This window comes from Palaemon carinicauda, chromosome 5 (assembly GCF_036898095.1).
Source record: "Palaemon carinicauda isolate YSFRI2023 chromosome 5, ASM3689809v2, whole genome shotgun sequence".
Taxonomy (NCBI): domain Eukaryota; kingdom Metazoa; phylum Arthropoda; class Malacostraca; order Decapoda; family Palaemonidae; genus Palaemon; species Palaemon carinicauda.
The window spans coordinates 23,065,551-23,073,050 of record NC_090729.1 but is presented as its reverse complement, the minus strand read 5'-3'; positions in this window follow the sequence as shown (position 1 = coordinate 23,073,050).

Sequence of the window (7,500 nt, the reverse complement as noted above, 5' to 3'; positions counted from 1 at the left end):
ACTGCCGTTTTCATTTAGCAAATTTTACATAAGTGTGGCCTACCTCTATATAAAAATCTTAGATTTATTATGCTAAAGCTTCGCGCACCTCCTAACCTCTACGTTTTAAATCACTAAAAAAATTGTAGCCAGGTAACTGACTAACTGACAGTTGCGAATATTTTTTTATCATAATTGATAATATAACTGCTCAAGAAAGACTGATCGAATACACCAATATAAAGAAATCAATAATAGCCTGTCTAATAAAAACCTTTCTCCACTCTCTTTTGTCATTTAATTCGAAATAGGATACAAATTCTATTCATCCGTTTTCAGACAATCTACAACATAAATTCTTTTATATTAACTTTAGATACGTTGCGTATAAATGACCAAACTCATTATTAGGTGAATAAACATAAAAATATTTAGTGTAAAACATGAAAAATACTGTATGGGTAATATTAATGTAATAAATGTGTAATGGAACAGTTCCTAGACAGGCCCTCAAGTTTTGTGATGGGAAGATAACAAAATACAATTCCAGCGATGTATATACAGCAAATTAAGCGACATTTAATCGAAGCACAATTGCAAAAATAGTCAAATAAATATGAGAATACGAATCATCATCACCATCATCTTCATCATAATCATCTCTTCCTACGCCTATTGAAGGAAAGGGCCTTAGTTAGATTTCGCCAGTTACCTCTATCTTGAGCTTTTAAATCAATACTTCTCCATTTGTCGTCTCTTACTTCACGCTTCTAGTGGGTTGTGGAGCCCAGTTGAAAGTTTGATGAACTAATCTCTCTCGGGGAGTGCGAAGAGCATAACCAAAATATCTGCCTGTCGTCATAATCTCATTTACACATGGTACTCGAGTAATGTCTCTTATAGTTTCATTTCAAATCCTGTCCTGCCATTTGATTCCTAATATTCTTCTGAGAGCTTTGTTGTCAAATCTACTCCACTGTTCACTGGAAATTCATTTGATAGTACTCCACTAACATTAGCTTTGCATTTACTATGGTCATGAACAGGTTTGATAAATTTTACATATCTAAGAGGAACTCCATATCGACGTAGGACTCTCCACAAAATAGGCCGGTGCACACTATCAAAGTCTTTTTCATAGTCTACCAATTCCACACTTTACTGTATAACATGTCCTAAAATGAAAATTTGGTCAGTACAACTTCTACTTTTTCTAAATCCCGCTTGTTCACATCTCAGCTTTTCATCAATCTTTCTCTCCAGTCTCTTTAGAATAAGCGTACTATGTATTTCCATGATAACTGACGTAAGAAGGATTCCTGTGTAATTAATAATCTATAAGAATAATAGAGTGATTTATATGCCAAGCTTTGATACCATACTCCAGTCCATATGTGATGGATCAGACTGTAAATTACTTCTCCAGATGTTCCGTCATAACATCTGTGTCGTTCCAGCTAGTAATCCATATATGTTACATTGGCTCCCGCACCGAGTATCCAGTTGATCCAGCATGTCCAAAACGGACTGTCATATATACAGTCGTTATTCTTTCCTTTTCTAAAACAGCGAGGGCCTCCCTCAGAACTGGCCACATATCAGAATTTGAATCGTACGATAGATCAGGCCAGAAAACATCACAACAACTATGACCAACAGTTGAATTGCTGATAAACACATTTCCAAAGCCAGCGTAACCCTGTTAACTAAGCAAACAACCATCTACCATCATCATCATGTCCTATGCTTCATAGTCCTTAGCCATGTAGGCCTGGGTCTTCCAACTCTTCTAGTGCCTTGAAAGTTTGTTAAACTAATATCTCTTGAGGAGTGTGAAGAGCCTACACAAACCATCCCCATCTACCCCTCATCATGATATCATCCACATATGGCACTCAAATAATCTCTCTTATAGTTTCATTTCTAATCATTTCCTGCCATTTAACTCCCAACATTTTTCTGAGGTGTTGTTCTCAAATCTACAAAATATGTCAGATATTTTTCCATTGTTATACCACAACTCATATCCATATAGTAACACCGATCTCACTAAACTAATATATAGCCAGAATTTTATTTGTAATTTCAGCCGATTAGTTTTCCACACCTTCATTAAACTCCAGTTCTATAGATCCTGTATTAGAGGTCATATTTCCTAAATAGTTTTATGATTTTACGTCATTATTTCTATCCCTTCCAATGATATTTCATCTTCCAATTCATTATCCCTTTTCCACATCACTGTCTTTCATCTATTTATCTTAAGCCCAACTTCGTGTGATATGTGGTGTTTTACTAATAATTTTTTCCTTTGTTACAGGGGATTAGCGATATATTGTAATATTTTGAGGCTTATTAAAGCGAGTTAATTTTTATAATCCATCAGAAAATGTTTGCAAGATGAAAATATTTCGATTAACAGATAATTTTATCATGTTTACATCACCACTTGAGATAGTTTTTTATATATAAACATTTCAATACTAAATGATGAGAGATTATATATTGAAATTTAACCTGAACTCAAGTTTTTGAACTGCTCACATATCTAGATTACCTCATGCATGATATTTACGAGACCAAACTTTGCCCTTACATTTTACGAATGATAAAACACAAGTGAATCTATTAGTATTCATTACATGTTTACAGAAGCGAGATTGGCTTAGGACAGTTTAAATATATGCATAATATCTCGGAAAACGTTTCTCTTTCATTCTATTTAAATTAAGAGAATATTCTGTTTTTTTTTTTTTTTTTTTTTTCAAATTTTGAGCAGTCGTCTGAATATCACTAATTGAGTAATAAGATATCGATGTAAACGGCGATGTTAGTTTTCCATTTTTTTTTTAAACAGGAATTTTTTTTTATTATAAATATAAACACATGATTTAAGGCTATCTGGTTAATTATTCCTGCTTTAGCTGAAAACCTGGAAGGAACCCTATACCAATACATATCTTAAAATAAAATTTACAAATACATTTCCAATCATGTTGTTTATACTTTCACCGTTAATTTATCAGTAATACAATTTAATTTGAATTTGACTAGTTTTTCTTATTTCATATAAACTCTTATATCGCAACCAGAATAGAGATCCAAGTATCTCAACTAAAAAAAAAAAAGAAGTTACCAATTAGTGCAGCTTCGTTGGAAAATGAGAGAAAATGAATAGGGGTCTGAAAGTAAAGGTTGTAATTAGAAGACATTTGATGGTCAGTTTTGAAGTTTAACAATTCTCGAGAAATAATGTATTCGTGATCTTTTCGCCACCAATTTAAAACAATGACATCGCAAAATCAGAAGAACTGTGTCAATAACGCACAAAACTTACAGTTAATGTTTTACCATATCCATTTTATTGAGCTTTTCTATTTTGTGCCGGAAAGTATCTTATCCTCTGCTAGCCTCGCTTCTTATTACCCGTGATTTATTTAGATATCTTGTTTACGCAAAAAATATTCAAAGAAAGTACGAGAAAGGCCAAATAGATTAGCTGTGAATAGACCTAATTATGATACCTCCCTTCTTCGTCCTATCAGCGGTTAAGGGATCGTATGTCATGTTTATAGATAATCACTGGTCTTGATTATGTTGGGTTAATTATGGAGTAACTGACTGGTTAAAATGATGGTTTGGTCACATCAAGATTAGTAAGAGGGAGGTAGTAGGAAAGTGTATTTTTAGCACGGGATATAAGAAGAAAAAAATATCTAAGTCTTCACAAAATAAATTCGAGTCAGTGGGTAAGTAGTCCACCAACTTTGAGGCCTTTTTGGCTTCTGTTAATGACATCAACTTTCTTAAATGCATGAAACTTGTTCAACACTTCTGTCTCCAAGGCAAACAAATAGAGTAGACTTAGACAGGTTACCAGTAAACTTTTTTATGTCCTTTCACTTTTCCTCCTTCATGGATATTGTTTTATTGACATTATTTATTCTATGAGAAAAGAAAATACCACGTTTTATTCTATTTAAATAATATTTCTATACATTATTTTTTGGACTCAAGCCATGTCGTCCTGATGGAAGGTTCCTTCAGTAGTTTCCTAGGGTATATTTAACTACAGTGGATATTCCCAGAGAATTAAACTAAAGGTTATCAGAGAATTCTAACTTCTGGTGCGAGTACCCTAAAGGTTTCCCTCTAGGATATCGTATATCAGAAGGGGACGCATGTATTAACACGTCACATAGCTATCTGTACCCCATATAGAGTTAACACTTCAATGTGGGAAGGAGGCTGAGTAATTGAGGAGCCGTTCCTTTAGGGTACTAGCACCACAAGTTAGAATTCTGTGATAACCTATAGTTTAATTCTCTGGGAATATCCACTGTAGTTAAATATACCCTAGAGAGCTACTGAAGGAACCTTCCATCAGGACAACATGGCTTGAGCCCAAAAATAGATTTCTCGCTTCGCTCAAAATCCGTTTATTCGACACTTGATAGTTTGTTGTGTAAAGTAATAAACAATAAATACATTGAGAAGACAACAAAATTAAAAGAATGATGCAGTCAAAACAACAAAAATTAATTTATTTATTAAATTTTTTTTTCTTTTAAATTGATTTAATCAAAGAGAAATTATGTTTCATATATTAATTTGAGAAATCACCTAAAGTCAAAACAAAAACTGATCCAGTTTTCTTGATGACTTGTTCATTTTTATTCTCCAGTAAGTAAACAAAGAAAATGGAAGCTCTGTATATTTTTTTTCTTTTTATTTATATCAATTCAATTTGAAATTGGATATGGTGGAATGTGAAATTGATTTTCGGTCAGCAAATTATTTTTAAGTAAAGAAAAAATATTCAATTGATAGGGATGGAAAATATAGCTCGAATTAGTAACAGAAAATCTATTAACCTTTTCTGCTTCATTTAATATTTTCCATTTTTATTTACTTATGTTCGAATATCGGAACGGAAGGGACAAATGGGCGTGTTCCTAAATACTGAGTTTACATCTGTTCACTCACGAAGAAAATTTGGCCAGTAAAATGGTAACACGTCCGCCTAGCATTTGTATGACAGAAGATCGAACTGTGAGTTTACGACCGCTGTGTTTGGGCAAAACCCAGTGGTTCCTGAGCACAACGTTAGACTTGCCTGGCTGACATTTTGGGGAGTATATATCCTGATGATATTGAAACCAGACACCTTTACCACCGTTCGTTGTTAGCAGACCGTTATGGATCACTGCTAGGCTTGAGTGTGAAAAGGAGGAAGAGAAAAAGAAACAGTTGTAATGACATTTGTATGCCATCCAAATGGGAGGGCCTCGACAATGTGATCGCTATCCTTACTTAGCTTTCTTATTATTTTCTTGACTTTGAACTGCACACTTAACTTCATGCAGAGTTTTTATCGTTTGCAAGAATTCAAGTCATTGTTCTTTGCTGCATTTATATATGTATCAGACTCCACTCAATATCGCATTTTGATATCACTGGGCATTGTAACGTTCAAAATTAGATTAGATATTCGAAAAAGTCCCTTAATTAGGGTTTCGTTTCTTTTGAATTGACAAACGGGTATTGATCATATTAAATCAAAGAAATAAAGGCCTGATCAATTAAACTGGTCAGTAACAAGCCGAATTTTAAGGACCGTTTTAATTGTTGCAGATATCTTAGTATAGGCTCTTAGTATCCCTGAAAACTACTAATTCCTAGTTAGACTATTCTATCAATTTCGTTTTTGTTTCATATGTTTTGTTTTTTTCTGGTACGAATTATGACACTACAATCTTCAGAACAGATATTCCATTAAAAACTTCGCATTTCATTCTAAATTGGTTAATGTTGTGAGGAAAGTCCTAAACATATGGTGAAGTAAAGAGATATCGGAAAATAAATTACAATGAATTACAATAAGTTACAATAAACCATCTACGATAACGAATACCGATATTTATCAACATCAAGGACGATGGTTAAGGAAAATAATACAATAAAGAAGTGTATAAAACTGAAAGGAAAAAGACGCCATCAAGAGATAGAAAGAAACTAAATGCAAATGTGATATTTAAAAAATAAGTCATTATAAATTGATAAAAAATATAACTATCGAAGGAAAGTTGGGGTCTTAACACGAATTCGACAAGAATTTCTCCCTTAGTCGAAACCTAAAGCTCCCAATACCCCATTCGGAAAAAAAGGATAAAAAATAAAAATGGAAAAAATAAGATATTAGGAAACTGAAGGCTTTTCTCGGGTAGCTAGAAATCCTGTTCTTTCATTCAAGTAAAGAGGAAGAATGTCAGAGGATGAAAATATGATAGAATGAGCGAAAAAACGAGAATGGGGAAATAAGAAGCGAAAAAAAAGGTAATGATGGTGATGATAATGGTGACAATTGAACAATAAAACTAAGGGATTTGAGAGAAAATATCTTGATTTACTGAATTTTGCAAATCAACCGGAGAGTCCCACTAAAGTCTCATGCTATAATATCCCAATCAAAGTTTTAATGCCTTATGTACATGATCTGTTCATAAACGACAGTAAACAAATATAAAATATAAAAGCTGTCATAAAAAAAAGGCTTGATTATAGTTAGAAGTGGAGAAACAATTATATATTAGTCAATTGAAACTAAACTTATTGAGAGAGAGAGAGAGAGAGAGAGAGAGAGAGAGAGAGAGAGAGAGAGAGAGAGAGAGAGAGAGAGAGAGAGAGAGAGAGAGCGAGAGAGAGATGAGTATAATGTAAAGTTTAACAGTTATCGAACAAAAATTGGCGAAATATAAATAACCAAACGGCTTGGTAGTGAAAACGAATCAGTGCAATTTGTCTTAAAAACAATACTTCGCTATTGTTTTTTTTTCCGACGTTCCGCTGTTATTGTTAATATTCGGTTGGTTACTTAAACCGTCCGGATCCTCCATTTAACATTTTTGGTTGTCGTTATTGGCGTTATTGTTATAACCCTTGGAAAGAAATGGCTGAAAAATCTTTTGGAAAATTTCTGTGTACACAACTTTCCTTTCCATGCACATAAAGAAAACTAAGGAATGGCAATTAAGGCAATAATACGTTTGATCATTGCACCCTTTACATTAATTACTACAACGCTGTATTTAACACCCAACTGGCATGGAAGATGAAATCTTAATATATGACATAGCAATGAGTTTAGCTCCAACACAATTAAGAGATAAATACGTAGTTTTCAGCAATTGCAATATCATTGAGGTACCTTTGAGTCTTTGACACAGCCATGCACACGTGCCACGTTATTAGACTAGAAACATAGATAAGACAATATGATGAAAAAGGAAGAAAACATAAAAAAAAACACTGTTGATGAAACTGAAAAATGATAAAGAGAAACGATAGAGGTTTATATAGTAGTATTGAAAAAATGTAGAAAAAATTTTTTTCCGAAAAAAAAAAAAAAAAAAAAAAAAAAAAAAAAAAAAAAAAAACCATTGTATGACAGCTTTTGATGCCAATAATAAAGCAAATCATCTCACCTGATTTGTTCGATGTCTCTCAGGAGATTTATAGCAG